The sequence below is a fragment of the Pezoporus occidentalis genome, unplaced genomic scaffold, assembly GCF_034315485.1.
Source record: "Pezoporus occidentalis ecotype Australia unplaced genomic scaffold, CSIRO_AGI_Poc_V1 ctg194, whole genome shotgun sequence".
Classification (NCBI taxonomy): Eukaryota; Metazoa; Chordata; class Aves; order Psittaciformes; family Psittacidae; genus Pezoporus; species Pezoporus occidentalis.
The window spans coordinates 427,234-451,215 of NW_026913791.1; the positions used below are offsets into that span (position 1 = coordinate 427,234).

General features: G+C 39.0%; 2 protein-coding genes and 1 long non-coding RNA gene across 6 annotated transcripts in view; 1 reads left to right on the forward strand and 2 right to left on the reverse strand.

Moving 5' to 3' along the window:
- Nucleotides 1-1,174, forward strand: part of LOC134162926 (uncharacterized) — a 50,770-nt gene extending 49,596 nt beyond the window's left edge. For both annotated transcript variants that reach the window (XR_009964491.1, XR_009964492.1), the window contains 2 exons: nucleotides 147-257; nucleotides 1,058-1,174. This is a non-coding gene — a long non-coding RNA (uncharacterized LOC134162926). The remainder of the gene's footprint in view (nucleotides 1-146; nucleotides 258-1,057) is intronic.
- Nucleotides 1-23,982, reverse strand: part of EBNA1BP2 (EBNA1 binding protein 2) — a 498,012-nt gene that overhangs the window by 249,573 nt on the left and 224,457 nt on the right. The window lies entirely within an intron of this gene.
- ST6GALNAC3 (ST6 N-acetylgalactosaminide alpha-2,6-sialyltransferase 3) overlaps nucleotides 1-23,982 on the reverse strand; it is a 253,727-nt gene that overhangs the window by 37,241 nt on the left and 192,504 nt on the right. The gene's annotated exons all lie outside the window — the stretch shown is intronic.

Below are 23,982 nucleotides of genomic sequence, written 5' to 3' on the forward strand. Positions count from 1 at the left end.
GTACTTATTACCATTGGGCTCACAGCTCTCATTCTGAGCAGATGCACTGGAGTAGGTTTAACTACCTGCAGGTTTCAGATAAGAGTTGTTCCTTTTTCCAACTCAGGTTTGAATTCCCCCAATTCATGTAGAATTTCTCTCTGCAGTCATGGTAAAGACAAAGTGTAAGATGAAAGGAATAGCTGCCTGCAGAGTGATCCTCAATAACTGCATACCACAGGATATTGTCACCAGCTAGAATAGCATTCAGGATTCAGGTGTCATCGATGAAAGTGATTTTTAAAATGATAGTCAATAGAATTGCCATAACATTTCTGTGGGGAGAGGGAGAAGACATGAAACACTCCAGAGCTGATCTATGCTGCAATATTAAGTGAATTACTAACATTTTGCAGTAGGCTTGTCTCAAGGAATACCAAAATAACTCAGCTTTGAAATAGTTACTTTACAGGCTCAAAAGATCAATGGATAATTACTGTGTATTTTGGTAATTACAGTAGATATGATTTATGGTATATTTTAATTACTACAGAGAGCCTAGCATGAAGGATGAGCACTTAAAAGTCAAGATAAATATGTGAATATATTGCCTATAAAGATAAATCCATTAAGTAACATATACTTTACTGATACTTGCAAGAAACTACAAGACTACATAATAGACCTTTTCCATTTGTTATGTAAATAGCTGATGAGTTACAGGACCATCTCTCACTGTTTGCCAGATTCAGCAAGACAAGCTGTGTTCCTCGTCATGAGCATGTACCTTTAAGAATTCCAGAGGAAAGAAAACACACAGTGTTTCAGTTTAAATAGGTGACATCAAATACTATTTTCTTAGCATTATTTCAGCCTTATGCTAATGAATTCCAACACTGTTGTAGGTGAGTCTCTCCTCAATTATGCAAACTTTGGTCTTTAGTATAGAGGTCATTATGTGACACACAAAAATTGTATAGTAATGAGGTTATTCACATTCTGTTACAGTGCATAAGAATTGAAAACCAAAAGTGAAATTAACTTTCTTCCTGGTCTTTTTTTGTCTTCATATATTCAGGCTAATAACACAGTGGTATGGTATGACTGGGATACGAATATTTTAGAGCACAGCATCATACATATCAGAAAGCAGACATCACAGTGAGGAGTACTGCATTAACACCCCACTTCTGAGTGCAAGGAGATGAATTTCATATATAATACAGTGTGATGTTTACCAATTCATTACAATGACCTGGCTTGCTACTTTCTCAGAAAACTGCAAAAAATAAAAATGTCACACGTATTTGCATTCAGGAGGTTACTGTGTATCACTGCACACTTCTGCTGCTGTCTAAACAAAAGTCTGTTTTCTGCTGTCAGTCTAATGGCTCAGCTGCTAACCCAATCGGAACTGCCTTTGGGAGGCATCAGGGGACTCGAGATACTGCTAGCTTGAGGCATAAAGAAGATGAGGCTCTTTGTTCCCCAAAGAAAAGCTACTTTCAGGACAGCCTGTATCCTGCAGGATCTTCTTCTGGAAGTTATTGGAATAAGCTGGAAGTGTGACTACAGGCAAGGAGAGGTAGCAAAGAATGTCTGGCTTAGAGAGCTGGTACTAGATTTTGTAGAAGAAAGGGGTTTGAATTGGTAAGAGCAGGACTGCAGATTAGGGAGCTTCCTTAGCTCAAGATGATGCAGAATACATCTTCAAGGAGAAAAAGCCATGTTTAGTGTATGCATGGATATAACCTCCACGTGCTGGTACCTCAGCTTGAACTCTCTCTGTTTCAACTTACTATTTTGTTGGATGTTTTTATACCTAAAAGAATGACTTTACAACATATGGTCCTGGTGTCTTTAAAATATGTCTTACTCTGTAGCTACCAAAGCAATTGGATTAAGACAAAAATAGGTTTAGTACTTTTCCCCCAAAAGGTGTTCATTAAAAATCTGCTGAAATCTACAAAACCAAATGAAGATCGTAACTGTACTTCAGAGTGGCACTCTAGTCTGGACAAGAAAAACTGCCCAGCACCCTAATTTTATGGAATATCAACAGTGGTGTAGAACATATATTTCCAAAAAGAAACAGAAGACCTATGGTCCCCCATGAGGGACATGAGGTCTTTCTGGGAGTGATGAGAATGTGCTGGAAGAAAAAGACAGGGTCAGAATTTGCTTTCCATTTTATGGGAAATTTTTGACAGTTGAAAATTCAATTTCATTGCAAAATAACAAAGGTAATTTCCAAAGCAGAATGCTACAAGCTGTGTCATCAGCCATTTTTTATATTTACATTTCCGTTTAAAAATGAGTTTTGAATTTTTATTTACTGTTTTTCATAAACCAGCAGTAATATCTGTTATGCACTATTTTGAGTCTACTGTACACATGACCTATAAGAATCATGTGATATTCAGAAAATGGATACAGATGATTAATACTCACTATTCCTCTGCTTTTCTGAATGAAGAACACACCTGTGTAGCACAAAGTGTTCAAAGCAAGATATAGATACTCAGCTAGAGGAGTGAAGTGTAAAAAGTTCCATGTCTCCTGTCTGCATAGTAATAAAACAGTGCAAGAAATGTCTACCCAAGAAGCCTGACCTTCTGAAGTAATGAACACTCAACAGCTACCAGTGAGGTTGCTGTAAGTCAGAATTCATTTAAACCAAAGTGAGTTATTAAGGGGAAGATTTTCACAAGGAAAACATGCAGTTATGGGAACAGATATGCCAGGTGTACCTTGGGAAATCTTATCACTGTCAAACTCTGAAGTGAATATCTAACTTTTGGTACCTAAGTGTGCAAATTTTAGCTATATTTTCACTGTGCTTTGTGCACAAAGGCTCACAAATAAAAAGTAATTTTTAATTTGTGGTGACATTTAGTAACTCTTCTGGGCAATGCTCGAGCCAGAACTCCTAATCCAGCATTTATTCTCTCCCCATTTCTCCCTTTTTTCCTCTTGCAGAAGATCTGTTGCCCTGCCAGTACGTACAAAAACCATCATGACATAATCCTGCTACACAAAGTGTTCTTTAAAAATTAGTTATCCCAAAACAATCACTTTTGTGACTTTCTGGAAGTCACAAAGGGAAGAATCCCATCATGTCTTAATGCACCTTCCAGAATTTCTCAGCTTTTGGGAGATAATAGATGTTCTCTGACTCCTTTGTCTGAAACGCCAGGGTATTTATGTTGAGATCCAGGGTCTGAGGTTGAAGCATTATCACAAAAGCAGCAAAGTAGCAACAAGTTCTAAATGCAATTTTCTGTGAGACAGAAGTACATTTTGTTCCACGTTTACATTCAATGATCTTTTCATGCTGAATGCAATACCATTATCACATCTATTTGAATTATTTTTGTGCTACAGCACAAAAGAAATAATTCTTAATCACATGGCCAAGTTAGACTTGCAAGTCATTAGGAGACCAAAGTTTCCTTCTGAGTTAAAAGGGCTGCATCATGAGAGACGTGGATGTGAAGAAGAGCTATTGTTTAGCTGCAGGACAAATCCTGTACTCCGCACACTGCAGACTGGCAGATTGCCCAGCACTGGGCTGCTCTGCTAGCACAATCAGTTCAATGCAGTTTCAACCTGAAAGAATTATTCTGGATCCAGAAAAAGAAACTTGTTAAGTCTGTGCCAATTGTTTACCATCTTTGGAGTGGTGCTGAATGTGCCACTAGTGAGTACTTGAGGTCTGGAACAACAGTGTATGAATGAGGATACAAAATTAGCTGTCTCACTTAACTGTATTCTTTACCTTTACTTGGCCCAGGCAGGTTAGAGGAGGATTCTACTTGCTGTATTTTGAAAAAAAAGAATCAGCTTCCATTAATAAATAATGTCTGAGATTGGTCTAGCCTGTTTATTCAACAGCAGGTACAGCTAAAATTTAGAAATGAGAGAATCTGTTGTAATTGCATCCAACAGTGAGCGAAGGTCTTCCAGGGAAACCTCTGCCTGTGAGGCACTCTTCCAGGCTGGAAAGCAGCAGATATTACAGCCAGTGATTCTCATTGCTCTCATCCCTAATGATTTTTGCCCAGGAGTCTCAGAAGGGACAGGGTCTCTGTTCTGCACCAGGAAGCAAACATGGCTTCACTAGGATGAAATCCTGGTATAAACACGCTTTGCTGTAAAAAGTAACTTGGATCAATGTGGCTTTCTGTTCTGTCAAATAACAGCAGCACTGCATTGCACCATTTTCTGTGGGTGATCCAGCACAGCCTGGATGCTATTTTGGTACTACTAGAGGTAGAATTAAAGGTAATGGGCCACAATGATATTATGGAAGGAGGGGGCACAGTGGGGACAGGGAGGTCCTCCAATGAGTGGCTTCAGAGCCTCTGGACCTAAATGATCCTTTCCCTGAATCCATGGGACTGGAAGGTGCAAAACTTACCTACTCAGAAATTAAGGTACCTTCTTCATCAGAGAACTGAGCTATACACTATCTGTTCAGTGGCTTCACAGCTGACCTCCTTCAAAGATACTTCTTATTCCCTTCCTGTACCTAATGCTAAACCTTCAGCCTTATGTTTCCTTAATATCTTTAACTATTTAGATATAAATATTTGGTTTGGGTGAATGGGCTTAGTAGCTCCTGAGCCTAAAAAATTCTTAGTTGAAACTAAGTACTTTTTTGGAGGAAGCACCCTCTGTGTTCAAGATTACTCTTGTATAGCAGTTTCATTATATAGTTATAAGAGTGCAGTCTTGAAACTTCTGAGATGAACTCTTCCCCATGAATTCTGAATTGCACCCCAATAGTAGCATTAACATGCAAAAAATTTCCTGCAACATGCAATTTTTATCACAACTATTAATGAAATGCAACATCATAAACAATAAAGTTTAATCGGTAACTGAAGTGTCTATGGCAATTAAATAAGAAGGAAGTGTTCTGGAACACAGCAGGATGGATTACACTTTGAGTCATTTACATTGCAAATGGATTTTAAAGATCTTATTGATGGAAGTTTGAGTGAAATTAACATTTTTAGAAAATAAGACATTGACTCTACAGTGCTTGAGAATGCCCAACTTGGCTTAACACGAACGTGGTAACTGGAACTGCAGATGGAACTAATGGGAACAGCTAATAAATATGAAGTGCACTGAAGACAAACGTAAAAAGAAGCTTAAGAGAATCTAGTGCAACGACATGACTCGTTAGTGTCAGGCCACACTTAAAATTGAAGAATACATGTTCAGTTATACAGTAAAGACAAAATGTGAATGTATTTCATGCCTGCGTATTTGAAACTGAACACAGCTGCTTCCTCTATAGTCATAACTCTACCTGAAACACTGTCATGATTTAAGAGTCAGAGCAAAGGTCCTACTCCAAGACAAATTTGTGAATAACTTAAGTGGACAAGTGGTGGAACACTGTCACCTTGTTTCAACTCAGTTCATTCCACCTGAATTATTCAAGCTACAACAGCAAAGCTGGATAATCGGCAGGAGAAGGCTGGGTAAGAACAAAAATAAAGAGGAAAAGAGCCAGGCAGATGTGACTTGAGGCCAAGATTTCTCCCTTGCGACAGGAAGGTAAAGAAAGCATTAGTGTTAACTCTTTTTCAGAGAAGTCAGTGAAAGCTAAATAGGGGAAGAATTACCACCGGCTGTTTCACTGAGAAAGTGAGTTTTGGCTTTGCACAGGCAGACCTGGAAGCACATAAATCCCCTGGCTTTGCAAGAGGACAGGTCACCTCCAAATCAGGCTTGTCCCCATGCACCTTGCTACCCAGTCTGCATTAAGACTCACTGTGATCCCCCAGGGAATGGGTGCTCAAACATGTTGAAATGTCCCGGGTCTTGATACAGTGACTGTGACTGTGCAAACTGCACCTGAGAGCCTCACAGAGGCTATTTGGCTTTTGAGCTATCCATGAGGATACATTTAGGAAGAGGCACTTTAGGTGCTTCATCTGCAGCATAGTGGAATTTGACCTGTTCTCACTGACAGTAGCTATAATATGGGCAGTTGAAGTTTCATTTTTATGATAGTAAAAATGGAAAAATATTAGCTTTTGACTCTTTCATTTCACATTTTTCCATGAACATTAAGTGTTTTGCTTTTCAGACCAAGCTAATCTTTAAAACTGTCTGTCATCTCTAACTGTCCTCGTATTCAGGGCTTCTGTTGTTTTCTCATGTCTCCTCCACTAACCCATGCTCACCATATAAATCTTAGTGAAATTTAAGGGACAAAATTTCAGATTTTGGAGCAATATTAAAATTTCAGTTGGTTTCATAAAGATCCTTTGCATTATCCACTTTCTCATTGAGGCAACAGGTGAATAAACAGAACAAAAAGGTATTTGTCAATAGCTTCAGAAATAAAATCCCTTGGCACTTCTGTTCCTACTCTCACCCCTCTTTGTTTGTATATTTGCAAACATCACAGCATCAAAAGATAGGATTTTCAAAAGCTCTCCGGTGATTGTTTACTATGTTGCTAGAGCAGTAGGAGGTAAAAGTGCCCCTTACCTAATGGGAGCCCTGATCAGCCTTTGCTGATAATAAATCCCATCTCCAAGGTTTTTACTTTCCAAGAATGCTTGTGGAATAAGCACTGTAAGAAGCTCATATCTTAGCCATGGGGATGTCACTCTCCCTGGAATATCTGCTGTTTTCCAGTGAATCACGGAGGGGGTCATTTCTGCTACACAGCTTTGGCAGGAGAAAAATTTCTCTCTCTTGCTCCTTGGTATTACAAGGAGACGCTGCTAGTACCTTTCCTCTGTTCTGAGGTACAGGGGGCAAAGTGAATAGACACATTTCTGAGACCTGCTTTGCACTCCAACACTCACTTCTCTGCAACATGAAAGAAATGCAAAGGCATAACACAGTGAAAGCAAAAAACCTAAATGCTATTCAAAGGCTTGAAGGTTTTGCTTTTTGCTCTTCTAATAGTGCTGAAATGAAATGAAGCTGGATCTTTTTAACTGCATGAAGAAAACCTGATCTTGCAAGTGATGGCTGCTCCCCTACTGGTGCTAAGCGCTTCTCTGATCACTTTAGAACTCGGGCGTTCAATGCATGTGCTGCATACCTGTGGGGCCAACCTCAGCATTTATATTTTTACTATTGCAAGGTGAAAGAAAACCCTGAATTCTCAGAGTTTGTATTCTTAATGTGTGGAGCGACCACGGAGCTGAATTTTGGAGCAAAGCTTAGCAGCTGGAGGGCACATGCAAATGCCTGCATACTAAGTGGCTGGGAGATTGTTTTTGCTTGAACTCAAACTTCTGTTAAAGGACATGACATATGGAAATGGCTCCTTCAGGATCGACTCATTAGTGCTCTTAAGACCTCTGATTCACCTGCCATTTTAAAGGCAAAAACTTCCACGAGTTTTGTAAATATTAAACAAAATAATGGTGTGTGCACAATTGCACAGGCAGGTTTTCAGACAGCTTGGGAGAAAAACACTCTGTGTTTCATGTAACAAAAAAGCACCTTTCTTCCTCTGTGAATGTCAACTTGTTATGGGTGGTGGTGAATTCTTATACCCAGAGATGAGCTTATGCTTACGCAGCCCTGTGTGACATGAGATCTAAACCAGGAATCATTCACATTTTGCAAAGGGTCTTGTGTCTTTGAAATGAGATAAATCTAAATCTTCACTCTGAAAAACATGTGCCTTTGAGATATTTGCTAACAGGTAGGCTCAGATCAGAGGTCTAGAGTTTGAAAGTTTTTGCTCCCTGATACCTGTGTTTCTTCCCTATGCATAACAATGCAACAAATAGGTAAGAAAGGCTGCTTTATAATTAGAGCATAAGACAGCATGGGGAGAGAGAATATTCACGCAGCTTAATTGAGACACTTTTCCTGAGGCTTTCTACAGCCATTGAAGAGCAAAAACTTCACAAGACAACTCAGAGCCCCTAAGTAGGCCTCTATTTTTAATCACTTCTCCCTCTGATGACTCTCAAAAGGACTCCAATAGCTGTGAAAAGAGGCTTTCTCTCCAATGAATTCAGGAGCAAGAAAGCTAAGTCTGCTAAAGTAGGTTTCTGAGTAAGATTTTAAATCTCTTCAGTTCTGTTGTGTATTGCACAAGACTCTGTGGGTGACAAAAAGCAGGTGCCTCAGTTTTCTCATCTGTAAAATGGGAGAGTTGCTGCCCATTCCATCCACCAGCTCCAGGCCCGTGAGGCTAATGCTGAAACATGAAAAGCACTGTGGTTGTGCAATGGGAGTTCAAAAGTCAGAACAGAGAGGATAGGATGCTTCACATTGCAGCAATCCAGATACCATCTCCACAGATGGAATTCCACATTTCTAGCAGACCTTCACACACATCCTAACCAGAAGGAAAGAGCACTACCAGACCTTAACATGAAGAAACTGGAATGTGAAGAGGTACTGATATAAATGCTATGGCGCAGCAATTTTAAAATCTTTTATGATTTTAAAGCATCATAGAGGTCAAAGTTTAATAACTGTGGTGTATAATTCCCTCTACTTAAGCTCTACTCTTCTAGTGTTATTAACTTATCCACAGTCTAGACATAATATGCAGCGAGGCAGTCTGAGCAATGCTCTGCCAAGCTGACAGGATCAGCTCTTCAAGGGATGTAAGAGTAATTCTACTCCAACTTACTGAATCCTCTTTGGACAAAAACCTGCTAGTTGAACAGAAGGTACCACAACGTGTCGTATAGTACCGCATATAAGCAAACAGTTGTGGCTGAAAACACACAGTTGAGTGCAAGAGGAAGGTTAGGTGTTGCCTAAGTTGGGGCAAAACAGCTCAAATTCCACCCTACTCATGTAAAATACCAACAATGAAGGGGGTCAGTCTGTTTTTACTACTGAAAAATGCTGAGACCAGTCTGACTCAACTCCATAAAATTAAACCTAACAAAGGTGTGAAACTGGATGTTTCCTGACAGAAGTACCACTGAACGGTGACAATGGCTTATCTAGTCAAACACAGTTTATCTTTGGATGAGTTATTACTACCATTCACGTTTCGCTGAGCTAGTAAATCTAGCCAAGTAACAAATGACTGACAGCCAATTGTTATACTATAAAAGCTTAGTCCTACCTTTCAAAGGAAGGGATTCTAACAGGAGTGTGTAGAAATTCCTCCTTTGACTGCGGATGTCCCTCAAGGTTACTCCTTAAGCATAAGTGAAAGAGAATTTTCCATGGTCATCAATATGGATAACATCAATTTCTACTTAATAATTATTAAGTTAGCTTTACATTATAGTAAATAGGAGTTATAGTCATTTATACCATGTAGTAGATGTTCTGATTAAAGTCCTTTAGCCTCATCGTAATATCATTACCTATCATTACCATCATTATCCATACCAACTATAATAAACCCTTTATTTTATATATAGTTTGCTGTCTTTAATCCTGAGGACAAAGTGGTATAAGGATTGATTACCCATATAATAGACATAAACTGTTGACCAAGTCTGACATTAGGTCTTGATGCAGCTACACCTAAACTCCTCTCTGAGAAGGTGTTTAGAAAGCAAGGGAGCCTTTTCTGAACCTTGGGACTCAATGTAAAGGCCTCCCTAACAACTTTGTCTGATTTCCTTCTCTGTCTGCTGACATCAGCTGTATTTCAGAAAATGAATGGGATAGTTCCACATGTACAAGTAGCAGTTTTCACTAATGTCATCTGACTCCTAAGAATAAAAGGTTTGGTTTTGCTTCCCCTGGAAGCACGTTCAGACTCTAAATTGATAAAGGTAGTCACTTTGCTAGAATTACTGTAAGAACAAAACATGGCCCAACTCAACATGTCACTCTGGAGGAACCCACATTCTCACAGCATCAACACAATCAGTCCCCCAGATTCAATTAAACCAACAATTTATTCAATTAACTTGGTCTTCTTTCCCAGTGCTGGATTTTCTCAACTGCATCCATGAGGAGACTAATCTGAAACACACCCAAGCCAATGAATTACTACTGCTGGCTTCAATAGTTTCAGATTAGTACCTGTTTAAAAGAACTTGGACAGCCTTTTGTTATAAGAAATGGTCTCAAATATTTAGCAATAAAAAGCTCAGCATTTTTAAGTTGTTATGTAAAAGAAGTGATTTTTTTGCACAGGTCAGACAAACTTGTGTCTGGCCCACAGCTAGGAGAGCATTAACATGAATTTTTATGCATTCAGAATTAAAACTCAGTTCCTACAAAAACTCATATACCCGAAATATCAAAATTTACTTTCTGCAAACCTCCATACCAGATGTGATTACTTGACTGTTTGCAGAGTTAATGTGAGAATATGAAGTAGATTAATTTAAAAATTAAAATGAATATTCATAGAAGTTTTCGGTTGACATTATTCATCCAGCTTTGTTTAATACAGAGGCCAAAGAACAAATGAGGAGGCAAGAACCTACCAGTGTCCTTCCTTTTGCCTCAGCCTTTTACACTTTCTGGTTAGTCTGCTGCTGTCTAGTTCTGGCATCAGAAAACCTTCATTAGTACTAGCATTTATATTTAAAATAAAAAAGAAAGAAAATAACTTCATTTTGCTCATCCCAAGACACAATGTGGAAAAGAATGTGGCATTTCTTAGTTGTAGAAACATTTTACTGGGGATAACCTCCCTTCCTGTGGTTGAGTCTATCTTTAGAATTAGTATTAATGCTGTGACACTATGCAACAGAAGTGTTGTTTGTTTCTCATTTACCAAACAGATAAGAATATGGAAATAGTTTCAGTCCATTTGTTTGATGAGCTTCCTAAGCCAGTAATAAACAAATCAATACAATTAGTTTTGGCTCATCATCATTAGAAACCTTCACTACTGGGATACAATTTAATTATACCTCTTGTTCCACAGCAAAGTAAAGCCTTTGAAAATGGACTACTTTGCCAACTATCGAACCAGAAGGGAGGAGCGAGAGGATACATCAGTGATGGAGGAGTTATTATCTAAACAGGGTGTACAACATACAAAGCATATTGTGCAATACAATTTCCCTGATTGCAAGTCTAAAATATTCCTGCCATTAAGTGCTTATGAGCAACCCAATGTGAAATCCAGCTGTAAAATGACTGTGTATATGACATGCTTCATGTAAATGCTGCAATTAATACGGCATGCATCAATCACTCTTGGACTTGATTACAAACTGCAGTAATCCTAATTGATTAATTAAGCTGCAAAGTTACATACAGTAATGTAGGTTAAAAAATCCTCACCATATGTGCGCTAATGTCCCAAAATACGTTTTCATTGTGGAGATTAATGTTGTTACTTTGCTCTCAGCTCTGCATCTACAGTCTAACAAGAAGGGCTGCACTAAACATGGACATCACCAAAACTAGAAATTATTCAGTACAGGAATCCAGCTAGTTATAACAGAGGTAAGGGAAAAAAACATTCCCATTCAAAACCTCGGGAATGCCTTGGGGAACAAAGAGAAAAGGGCTGAAATCTAAATATGAGTTTCCTGAAGAACCCCTGCACCACAGTTCTGCTGTGGGAATACCTGCTGCAGAACAGTCCTTACTTCAGGGGGGGTAACAGAAAAATCTCAAGTTTTAGGTGCCCTGAATGTACGCTTTGAGTGGCAGCTCTCCAACACATTCAGTCAATGCCTCAAGACTTTAATTGTTATTTGTGCACCATCTCTTTGGGCCACAGTTGCAGTCACTCTTCTCTAAACTATGTTTGACAGGCCTGAAAGCAAGTATTACTCCAGAGAGGGGGCATCTGGGGTAGAACAGTGCCTACCTGCATAGGGAGAGAGACTTAGATAACCTGTGGCTGGAGATGAAAGAGCGACACAGGAGAGAAAAGAAACCTGTAGCGATCTCCCCATCATGTCACTTTATCAAAGGCTAGGTTTGCCAGGCTTTTATGTGCCACAGTTTCAATACTCCAGGGAAAATATCTTTGTGAAATTTAAGGTGACTTGGAGCATACATAATGTAATTGGGATCACTCAAAAACCATTATATTCACAGCACACCCAGTTCAAAGCTCACTATTGTGTTTATAACAATACATCTTTGGATGACACATTTTAGATCAACTTAAAAGAACTTTTAACACAATCAATAAATGTTATCTCCAAATTAATTGCTTGGATTTTTAAAAGTATATTCTTGCTCAGTACCCAGCATCAGGCATGGAAATCAATGCGTTCTACTGTATAATTATCACCCTATTTTTCATGTTATTTTTGAATGACACTAAAAGGCGCAGGGGGAGAAGTGTTTTTAAAATACAGGATCTGCTGCATGTGTACTTTGTGAAACTGGGGTATATTTTATCTATATGAAGACTTAAGATGCTAACTTTAGATAGCCTTTTTTAGGTATCTTGCTGTAAACAGATGCATAAAAATTACAGTAGGTTGTTTTAAATGAAATTCAAGTAAGTGTCATAAAGGCAATGCTAGCACCGTAGCACTGTGGTCCATCTAAGGCTCTGCTTTCAAACTATGTGGGGTTGATTTTCAGTTTCAGCTGGTCTCCAGTGTTATTGGAAAGGACCAACTCATCCTGGAAGATAAGTATAAAAGGAAATTACGTTACGGTTCCCCAGTAATGCCAAAGTGACACAGCCAATTCAGCATTTCAGCGGTACAGTCCCAGAGTGAGCATCTGAAGATTTCCAGAAAATAATTAGATTTTTAAAAAGCCTCTTATACAGGCCTCTACATTTTGCTTGGCAAAGTCTGTGAAAAATAATATGGGCTGTTTCATGTTTGTTTATGGCTTCTTTTGTCATCAGGACGTGAAGCAGTAATGTATTTTTTTACTTCATACATGTATGCATTTGCCCTTCCTGAAGTTTAACACTTTTGCTTCTTTTTCATTGGGTCCCTGGATTATAATCTAAAAGTAGTGGTCTAGTATCACTTAAATTGTCATCTGAGTACAAAGCTATTAAACACAGCTGAGCTGATAAAAGGAAAGAAGCTACTGTTGGTGAAATGTACAGATGGTTAAGCTCTGTAACAAATTTTTCAGTCTCTTCTCCTGTCACTAGGAGCTGGTGTGGCAGAGTGGAGAGGGCACTGTGTTGTTGGAGCAATTAAAAGCCCATTTTATTTTCCAAGGATGTTCAGATTGAAGTGTTCTGCTTTGCTATATTGTCTTTCTAACACCTTCCTCAGCCTCACAGGACATGACAGTGACTGCAAGCCAATAAAGCAAATTGTACAAGAGGTTACAGTTAAGATGAAAGGAATGTGAGCTTGGGGAAGGAAATGCAAATTTATTAGCATAGTCATGCCTGAATAGCATGGGGAGTCGAACCTTTGGCACAGTTCAAGGATCTCTCAACAGGCATGTTCCTGCCTCACTCATTGCCTCTACTGAGAGTCCAGGGGAAAAGCCAGCAATAACCTTAACTCAAAGGATCTACAGTGAATAAAGGAAAGTTAATCAAACACAGGCTGTTATATTAAAAATGTAGCAAGACCATTTTCCAGGATGTTTTATCCTCTACAGCATAGTAAACCATTAACATAAATATAGGAAAACTTGATCCAAACATACTTTGCTTCTCCAAGGCTGTGAGATTTCACAGTTTTATTGCAAGTAACTACCATTCTTTGAGCCTCGCTTTCTGGAATCACTGGCTAGATGGGAGGTGCCACTTTTGGTAAAAAAAAAAAACAGATCAAGCCATCATGATTTTGGAAAACAGCTGGAAAACATAAACTCTGGAAGCCCAAGAACAAGAATACAAAGTGACAGAATTCCATGTCCATTTATTCCATTTATCCTGAAATCTTATTATCTAGACTCCAGCCTTGAATACCTGGGAATGATCGCATAGACACTTACTGACACCTCAAAAACAAGCTACTGTTCCTGACCCGGAATCTACGTAGGTACTCAGAGGAGAAGCTCAACTGTATGTGTCAATGCAGATGCAATGACGAGTACACATGCCATTTCCAGAGATGCCTTCTTGCAGCATTTGGTGTTTTTTCCAATAGCATTGTTTCACTGCACCAAAGAGACAAAGTTCAAAAAGCAAGAAAACCAACACACTCTGGGACTTGAAGGTAAGACAGCTGACTGAAGCTGTGACCTTGCATGTCAGTGAAAAAAATGTAAGGCTTGTTACTGCATGTCTAGAAACCCTTTCTGAAAAGAAAACACAAAGGCATTTATTTCAGTGGGCATTCATTCAATTGAGTGCACACATTTTGTGCTTTTATCTCAACATCTGATTATACACATGCAAAACAATATTTGATTCTGTCATCAAGCGGGCAATTTTGTTGTTTTATCATTTCTTCTAAAACAGATAATAGCTGCAAAGAGTGCAAAATCAGGCTAAAAGCTTTAAATGCAAAAAAGCTTACCTAGGCATTTTCTGTGGTGCATCACCATCTGACAGCTTTTTACTGATCGAGTCATTCAGATCTACAGTTACAATGTCCATTAGGGTCTTGCGGTGAATTCCACTACCCGATTGTTCTAACAGCTCTAAGAGGATAAAGCAGTATGGCCAAATTCTCTATTTCTAGAATGCAGTTATAATAATAGGCCCATAACTCCTACAGGAACCACTTAGCAATATTCAAATGCTGTGAAGTACTGTAGCTAGAAAATCTAACAGTCATAACTTTAAGACCCCTCAAAATTGCTCTGCTTTACGAGATTTAGCTAAGCTTATCTGGGAAATTCATGCCAATGGGAATCAGACATGTGCATCTGCAGATGCTAGTTCAGAGGACAAGTCTTATGATTTCAGAATATATTCTTCTATTCTAATTGAACCCAGGATGTTGACAGATTGCTGTAAAACTCAGTCCTTTTCCAGTGTCATTATTTCCTCCAAAACTGAGTGGTTGGAGTGGTTGATTGTTATGGAAATGAATGAAAAATGTCAAGAGATCCTGAATTTTGAGTGTTCTGCTCCTGATATAAGATCAGAATGTACTGTAATATGTAATTAACAGTGTATCTGCCCAGTGTACTTTGTTACACTGCTTTTATAAACTGAAATAAATATTTCTTGTATGTTTACATCCAGATGGTTAACTTATATTAGGTGTACAACACATAACTTTTAGTATCTTTATATGCAGTTAAAATCTCAAGCAAACGGTTGCATCACCATAATTTCTTGAATTTAATATGATAATAATTCATCAAGTCACTTAAAAAGCATTTGGGATGAGATTTTAAAAAGTAATAATTTCACCTGATCTAAAGATCCAGTAACAAGGGAAAGCTGTGGGTTTATAATCTTGCTTCAGAAGAGAAAGTCTTTCACATAATCACTCAAAATTTTAATTTCTCTGCACAGAATGAAATTCCAAATGGTTTTTGACAGTCGTAACTCTTATGCAAACCTATATCATTTTAGCAGCTGAACATCAATTCACACCATAATGAAAAGCAAATCTTCAAAGTTCTCTCTCTTCCTTAGCATTTAATACAAATCGATGACACAACATGACCGCTATCACAACATCTCTCCTGGGAGATTATTTTTGTAGTTAGCTTCACACATTTAATCAACTATGGTAAGATCCTAAAATCACTTTGCTGCCTTTTTTCAATTTAGCAAGACTCAGTCTCCTTCCAACTTTCAGTCAGCATGTAAGTTAAATAATACTGGTTGGTTGTGGATTAATCTGAGGGTAACAGTTATATGTGGAATAGCATACACTGTGTTTTAATTTAGTGATCTAATTTAAGCAGAGGAATTTTTGAGTATATGAATCACAGATGATATGGTAGTTTATCTTTCAATAGGTCTCTTGCTATAAACTGTAAAGTTCACTCAACAAGCTCAGTAAATCATTTTGTATAAATAAACTGACTCCTAATTGTGTGCTGACATTCGTAATAGTGCAACAACACCACAGAGCTTTCTGTTTTATTTGGCAAAGTACTCTTTGCAATATCATTTGTTCTCTTGCTCTCTCAACACATATAGGTTTAACCGGAGCTCCAGGATACACTGCACACCGTCAAAGAATTCATCAACAGCCCAGCAACCTCTCTGTCACTTCTTCATTGCCTGACTTTATGAAAAGGGCTGTTAATTCAGTGTGCAGTATCTCCGTCCTAGTGCTGCTGGAGTGATGGCCCTGATTCCTCCTGCACTTGCACTGTTCTAAATCTGCAACAGCTCCAGTGAAATAATCAGTAAAACTGGTCTTTGTGAGAAGAAAATTAAGCCCTTTATCTTTCAGTGGGTAAATGTTCTTTCTTATTGTAAAGTAAGTGCTTTTTCTGTATTGAAGCTATTAAAAATGTCAGGGTGCATTTCACAATGTCAGAGACACATTTTACTTTTATTGACTAAATTCCAGTTTGAATAATTACAAGAGTCAGTTAAAAATATGTTTTCAACAAAAAGGGGCAACATTTTCATGAAAACATTTTCCTTCCATGCTGCATTTTCCCCACTGTCAAATGCACAGTTGTTCTTCCCTTTCACTCTTAAATGCCTCTATGCTGTTTAGCAGCCACTGCATTTCATCCTAGAGGTAACTGCATTTCACAGTGGATAAAAGAGACTCTTTTATAAATAGTAAAGTTAATTATTTCAAGTTATTTCTTCATTTCCACCAAGATTAGCTGTTATAAATAAATACATTTACAGTCATCAAATACTACTGTCTAATTTCCCATTAGATTCATTCTCTACAGTTCTTTTCCATAAAATCAGACTCAGCTTTTTTCCTACAAAAAGGCACATGATTTTTAATTCCATAAGGATTATGTCTTTGGGTCAAAGCATAACTGCCTAAAATAAATAGAAGCATAAAAGGGTGACTTGGAAATGAAGAGACAATATGCTGGACCTGTTTAAAAGACATCTGGTGCCCCAATTCACCGATAGCAATGCTGGAGGGCATTTGTTTTCCCCTGCTATGTGAAAATTCAATTTCCTTTGACCTAGGGGGAAATCATATTTTTATCGATTAAAGGGAACAAAAAAAAAGCAGACAGAAACCCAATTTTGTGAGTATCACACAGAGCATCTCTGGCCTTGCATATGGTGTACTACTGCTTTAAATAAAATAGCGTTGCTCTTAATTTCTTTAGACAGCGGCCAGATCTAGGGAGCCAAGTGTGTATCTCTGGGAAGACCAAAGGAGAAACAATTCTGAATCTTTACTTTAAGAGTTAGCCTCAGGCTCTATTATTTAATAGAGCAGCTTGGCAGGGAAGGTATATAATGTTTTGTAAGGTAAGAAAGGGTCTTCATTCCCCACCCTGGCATCCGATGTAACTAATGAGCTACAATTAAAGTAACATTTGTTCTATTCACAACAGACTAAAATACTATGGGGTATGTGGGCTTAGCAGTGCTCTGGAAAGGAGAGGCAAACAGAGCTTTTAAAATCCTATCAACTGTGTGGCAGGCAACCTCTGCACCACTCTCAGCAGCTCTAAATTGTCCTGAGTTGCTGCAGCTGTCTGCCACTCCCTAAAACACCACCAAGAAGGTCTTCTTGATAATAGCATCCTCCCAGTGACTCCTGGACACATATCTGGCACTGACTGACTGTGCTTTGCCCAATTGACTTTCTGATCCCTCAAGGTTATTCACATGGGGGGTGTAAATGCCTTTTCAATCAGCTGTTGAGCTGCTGTGAGCAACGGGAAAAATGACAGACAGCCTTCTAGAGCTGCATGTCTTCCATTCAACTATCCTACCACTGTGCCTACAGCTGAAGTTCTCAAAAGCATGGGAAGGTGATGGGAATCCAAGTACCCCCAACTACTGCGGAGCAGCTACCATCCTCAGGGCTGTTACAACCCAGCAATGGCTCTGCATGGTGAGGGGATGGGTGGTAGGAACTCCTGGACCACCTACAGAGAAGGCAGCGATGTCATGAGGATTTACCATAAGCCTTTCCTGAGGCCCCTGCCTGGCCAGTGGGTGCACTCTTGTTAACAGCTTTAGCACTGGTGAGCGGCAAGAAACATTTGGAACAGTAACAATCAGAGCTGAAATCTGCTCACAGTGGATGGGAAGGTTAATTCACTCCTGAACGGGAGACACCACAAAAGGTTGCCCACAGGCATAGGCCTGAGCAGGCACTGTAAATCCAGTCGAGCATCAGCTTAAGCTATCTTACTTCTTTGCAAAGAGTTTCTCCTTTATCATTCCCTCCAGTGGGTTCCTTGCTCTGCCCTTCATTCCACATATCAGGGGGAATAGGTAATGACATTAAGTGTTAGGTAGAGTTGCAAGGCAGTCCACAGACAAGTCTGACCCAGCTACAGCTCTGTAGATCCCACAGGGTAAGATTACAAGGTTAGGAGAAAATGTGCTACAAAGAGCACAATCACCGTCCACACTGACATTGCCGAATTATCAACCTACTGCTGCACTAAAGACAGTGCAAGTTCCTAAACAAACACACACTTCAGCACTGTTAATTCAGTCTATCTGTTTCAAAGAAAAGGCATTCCCCCAGACAAACACAATTAGCTGTCCCTCTTCTCTTAAAAAAGAAAATGCAAACTTAGTGAAAAATAGTCTGTGTCCAACCAATGCTCTAAGAACTGAGAAGATCAAATGTTACTGTGCCAACAAGGAGGAGTGAATTTCAGAAGAAAAGGCAGTCAACCGCAACTGCCAACCATACTCCTGCTTAAGTCCACAGTAGTGTTGCCTTAAATGTCCCAGCTGAGATTAGTCACCACAGAACTAGAACAAAGCAATTTCAGCCATTTCTAAACTCAATTTTTGCACTGGAAGGATTCCAGATAACTTTGGACAGTAATCTCACTGCAGTGAGATATGCCAAGACTTTTCTATATCCAAGTGAACTTTAATACATCTAGGATGTTTGAAGGACTTCTGTATAAGAGTTAAAAGCTTCCTGATATTGTTCACTATAATCACTTCCATGGAAAAATACTTAACAGCCATCATTCCTACACTTGGAAGAGGCACTCCAGCTGTCTAGCCAAGCTTATACTCTTTTTTGGTACCTCACTCGCTTTCCTGTGTCACTTTTTTCCTCTGTCCCAGGGTGGAATTCATTTTCAGATCCAGTTTTATGTTGTCAGAAATAACTAATTTTTAAGAACCAAGATGGCAGCTAGACCAGAAAGAGTTTGATATAGAAGATGAACTTTCTGCTGTACTAAGAGCATGAAAGATATTACCTCTTTCATGCCTTTACCAAAACCTTGAATTAAGTACAGCAACATGCTAAATAACTGTATAAACCTATTAGAAGACATAACACATAACCAGAAGAGACTTAAACACTATTTACCTCACATTCCTTTGCTAATCAAAAGTTAAGCGTCTAGGTCAGGCATCTAGACTCTCTTTAGTCAAAAGAGAAGGGGCAGAGAATTTGTTTTATCTGCTTTTAGACAACCCTTTCAGGAGAATAGATGCTTACCAAAACCTTCCTGAAGGGAGGTGAGGGAACTACCTAAACCAAATGTCTGTTCTTCACATTGCCAAAGTGACCCACTGAGTCTACCTGCATCAGGGATTTTATATATCAACATTATGTCATTTCAATGAAATTCTTTGTATTTTATATTTAATATGTTAAGAACACACACTCAGCTATATTTAATGCAAGCCTTCAGTTTTCACTGGATTGGGAGCTCTTGCCTGCAGTAGCTATCTCCTTTTACGTTAGCATTCTGTGTCAAGAAGCTGCACCCTATGACATTAAGGGTCTAAAAGTTTTATGACTAGTCTGTAGCACTAAAATCAAAGAATCCAGATCAATGGTACAGATCACAGAATGCATCACTGGGAGCTTCTCACCATTAAAAAAACATGTTTCATGATCTATGTTGTAAATACACACTCAATCAATTTTTAAAACACATATTGCACTGAGTGTGTAGTGATGGTAATGGGAATGGCAAGAATGTCACTGAGATATTCTGCCCAAATGTCTCCCCTGAGTGGAAGAAGTTTTATTGAACTGATATGTGAAACTATCAAGACGGGCATTGCAAATACAGATGCACACAGTTCGTTAGTTACAGCCAGAATCATTCACAGAACTGGCAACTAAAGTTATGACCTCTAATAATGCTAAAAAACAATTCTGTAAGGCAGTTGTAAGGTCATTACTTCTATAATCCATAACAGTGCACATCACATGACGAGATACAATTTATCTTCATACAATCTTCCATATAGAGGCTTATAAATACATTTTCCTCTGATAGATAAGGTAATGCTCCATCAGAATTCTAACTTTTTCCAGAAAATATATTCAAACAACAATGAAAACCAGGCTATTGCATTAGCCTTGATATTACATGAGTGATTACAGGTGATTTCTTGGGAATCAGAGGAGAAAGCAGAAAAGAAAAACCAACCCATAATCTAGTCTGAATGAAAGCAAACCATACCATTTTGAATTCTCCTGTTCTGCTGCCATGCACCTACAAAATGAAAGCATCTCTTAAGTACAGGGTGGGAGAGGCTGTTGATCACACTGCTTAGCATCCAAAGGGCATGAAAATAAGAAGCAAAAAGGGTCTACACTTTCCGTATGTATATGCAGCCCACTGAGTACTATTCAGTGCTAGGCTGATACAACTTCTTGAACTGTAACAGTAAAGCAATTTGGAGTTCAATTGTACTTCAAATGGAGAAGGCTCCTCTAGGAATGAAAAGAATCAATGACTGCATATTAGACATCACAGACACAACTTTTGTGTGAGCCTTTAATTTGAAAGCAGGTTTGGGCCTCAGTAGAAAAGCATGCACTTTGTAACCTTGACTTTAAACAGTATTTTCTCAGAAAGTTTTTTTAACTGAGATTCTTTCTCTCATATTGCCTTCCTACTCACTCAATTCCTGGCTTTTGCACGCCAGAGACAGAGTTACACTTTGGAGTCTTCCACTTTAAAAGCAACGACTGAGCTGTATATATTGGTGCTGCAGATTTCTTTAAAAGTTTTAAAATATTACTAAGCAATAAACCTCTACATTGGTTTATTATATCAGTTTTTAACCCTAGAAACTTAAGGTCAAATCTAGATTAGACAAACTGGTATAACTTCATAGTTTCACCTCTTTGTGGCAGTGCTTCATGTATGTATTAAAAGACCAGTTTATGTTAGTTGGACAAGTAATCTTTGCTCAAGGAAGAAGACAAAGGCTGGGACAGCAATGTCACAGCAAACTCAAAACTGGGAAGGTTTTACGAGGTTCTGGTGCGTGACATTTCTCTGTCACTTTTATGGGCACTCAAATTATTCAAGCTATTTACACAAAGGTGAAGAATTTCAGAGTGTGAGAAGGACACAACTTGCCAAAGCAAATCAGAAAACTAATCCCAGTTTGTAGGGACAGAAAGTCATTATTAATAGATGGCTGATTGAGTGCAGCAAGATGAACTGTTGCCTGTAACTGCAGAAAGGAGAGAACGATCATATCACAAAATTATCATGCCTCTCAAAGCACACTTGGTGATAGCCTGAAAGGAATGAAGGGGCAGAGAGACCAAGACATTAGAAACAATGTTGTCTGTTTAAAATATAGTACCTAGATAGTTTAATGCATCATTCTGCTATAATATTGGAGTACATTACTTTTAGATGTGGCCAGGATACACCGGGAAGCCTTAATCTTCAGTATATTCCCAGCATATCCATCTTTTATGTACTACCTGTGGCATTTTATAATACTAAGGTACCTGCAGCGTCAGCATTCATGCAGAACTTCATAATTATGTTTAGGAAAAACAGCACAAGGGGTTTAAACAAATGTTACCGGGAAATCTCTGCTTCTTCAACTAATGAAAACATCCTACAGTAATGTTCATAATTCTGCTTTCTAGATATGTCATGGGAATTCCATGTAACTTCAGTGAAAAAAAAATAAAGAAAATGCCTAAATTGCTCAGGGAACTGTTTCATTTTCAGATGTAATACAGGCTATTTGGTCAAGGAGGTGCTCTGGAAAATGTTTTTGCTCTATATTTGTACCTTGCCCACTGATTATAAGCAGTAGTTACTGATGATCAAGAAATGTAAACAGGAATAAAACACAAGGAAAACTACACTGCAAACTCTCGCTTTTCCTAGAACTAAACCATTTTCCTCACTTTGAAAAGATAAACCATCTCCTGATGATGCAAGATTCCATGCAGCAATCCTGTCTTGTGAACAAAAGTGCAACACAATGTCTGACCTCCTGACTTTGGCGGGGATGTATTGTTGAAAATGAGATTAAAGATCTGCTGTTCAGAGCAGGCTTGGATTTACGGGGATTTGGTGGCAGTGAGGAGAGGTGAAGAAGGTGGTAACAGCTGGCTGAGAAAGCTCTAACACTCTTAAATTCACAGTGCAGGTGAAAGGAAATATGCAGCACACAGCAAGCACAGATTTCCTACCCTTCCCAAAACGAAAGTTTGCACCAGGTTCTATTAAAGCTGTCTGGATAACATTGCAAAGGCATCTGTGTTCACAGTCTACCATGTTGAGGAAGAATAGCCGCATATTGTAGACTATTTTCATCAGGTATTCTTCAGCTAATTTCATTCCTCTCATGCTATAAGATCACTCATAGGAGCTCAGAAATGCCTAATGAAAAGAGAAGTAGTGTACCTGACTCCAGTCATGCTAAGGGAATTAATCGGAGTCATCATTACCTTAAACACTTCCATTCAGAGCGGGGTTTATGACGAGCTCAAGAAAAGTAAATGCTGTTTCAAATAGGTACCTCTATATATTAAATCAAATAAATGAATTATAAAGTGCTGGCACTTTTTGGCTCCAATCCTGTTATTGCTTAGAGCCATTTCTAATGCAAATGAAGAATGATGCAGCAGAGCTGTGTAGCAATTTTCTTTGATGGGCAGTGCTGACTGCTGGAAAGCAGCAGGAGAGCTCAGATGCAGAGTGTTCCAACATGTCTTGTAAGATTCCTTCCCAAATCTAATAATCACCCCTCCCTCCTGCAAAGTGTGATCTTTAAAGAAGGCTCAGCTGAGCAGCACAGCCCATCTTTGCACAGAGACCAAGACACAAGAGCTGCATCTAGCCATGCAGAGGAAATGAGCAATTTCTAGGGAATTCGCTTAGGAAGTTTCACTTCTGCCTGTTTACAAAAATGCACTTGATATGGATTTGATTATCACTTGGTCACCCAGGACTCCCTTCCAGGTAAGCATGAACTCACATAAGCAAGAATACATTCTTGTGCTCTCTGAATGTCAGGGTAGTGCACCAGGAGCCATTAGGGAGCCCTGACTGGAAGATACCTTCATAACTCTGCCATAGACTTGCAAGATGATACCTGTGCACAACTTGACAAATGACTCCCTGCATGAGCTTTACAATCAGGAAAATTGAGAAATTAAAGTTGATTTTACATCCTGCAGTGCTTTAAAGTCTGTGGATTATATGCAATATGAAATGCTAAATGTTATTAATGAAATTTAACTGGAGGAAGAACACTGACTTTAATCTTGGGAAGGAATAACGGGCCAGGGAACTGTCCCTCTCTTTAAAAAAATGTTTCATACAGCCAGTAGGAGGTTGTCATTAAGTAAAAACATAAATATGTGTCCTGGGTTCAGCAGTAGCAGTCATGTTTCTCCTTCTTGGTAGCTGGTGCAGTGCAGTGTTTTGACTTTCAGCTCAGGAACAGAGCTGATAACAATGATGTTTTGGTTTGGCCAAGGACTCTGTGAGCCTCATGCTCTGCCACGGAGGAGGGGAAGCCAGGAGGAAGCAGAGACAGGACACCTGACCCAAACTGACCAAAGAGGTATTCCATACCACAGCACGTCATGCCCAGGAGGTAACTGGGAGTTAGCCGGAAGGGCTGGGACTGCAGGGTTGGAGGAGGTATCAGTCAGAGCTTGGTCGGGCTGGGGGGGAGCGAGTTATCCGTCGGCTGGTGGTGAGGTGTTGTATTCTCTTCCCTTGTTATTTCCTTTATCATTATTATCATTGGTGGTAGCAGCAGTGATTTGTGTTATACCTTAGGTACTAAACTGTTCTTATCTCAACCCATGGGAGTTGCATTCTTTTCGATTCTCCTCTCCG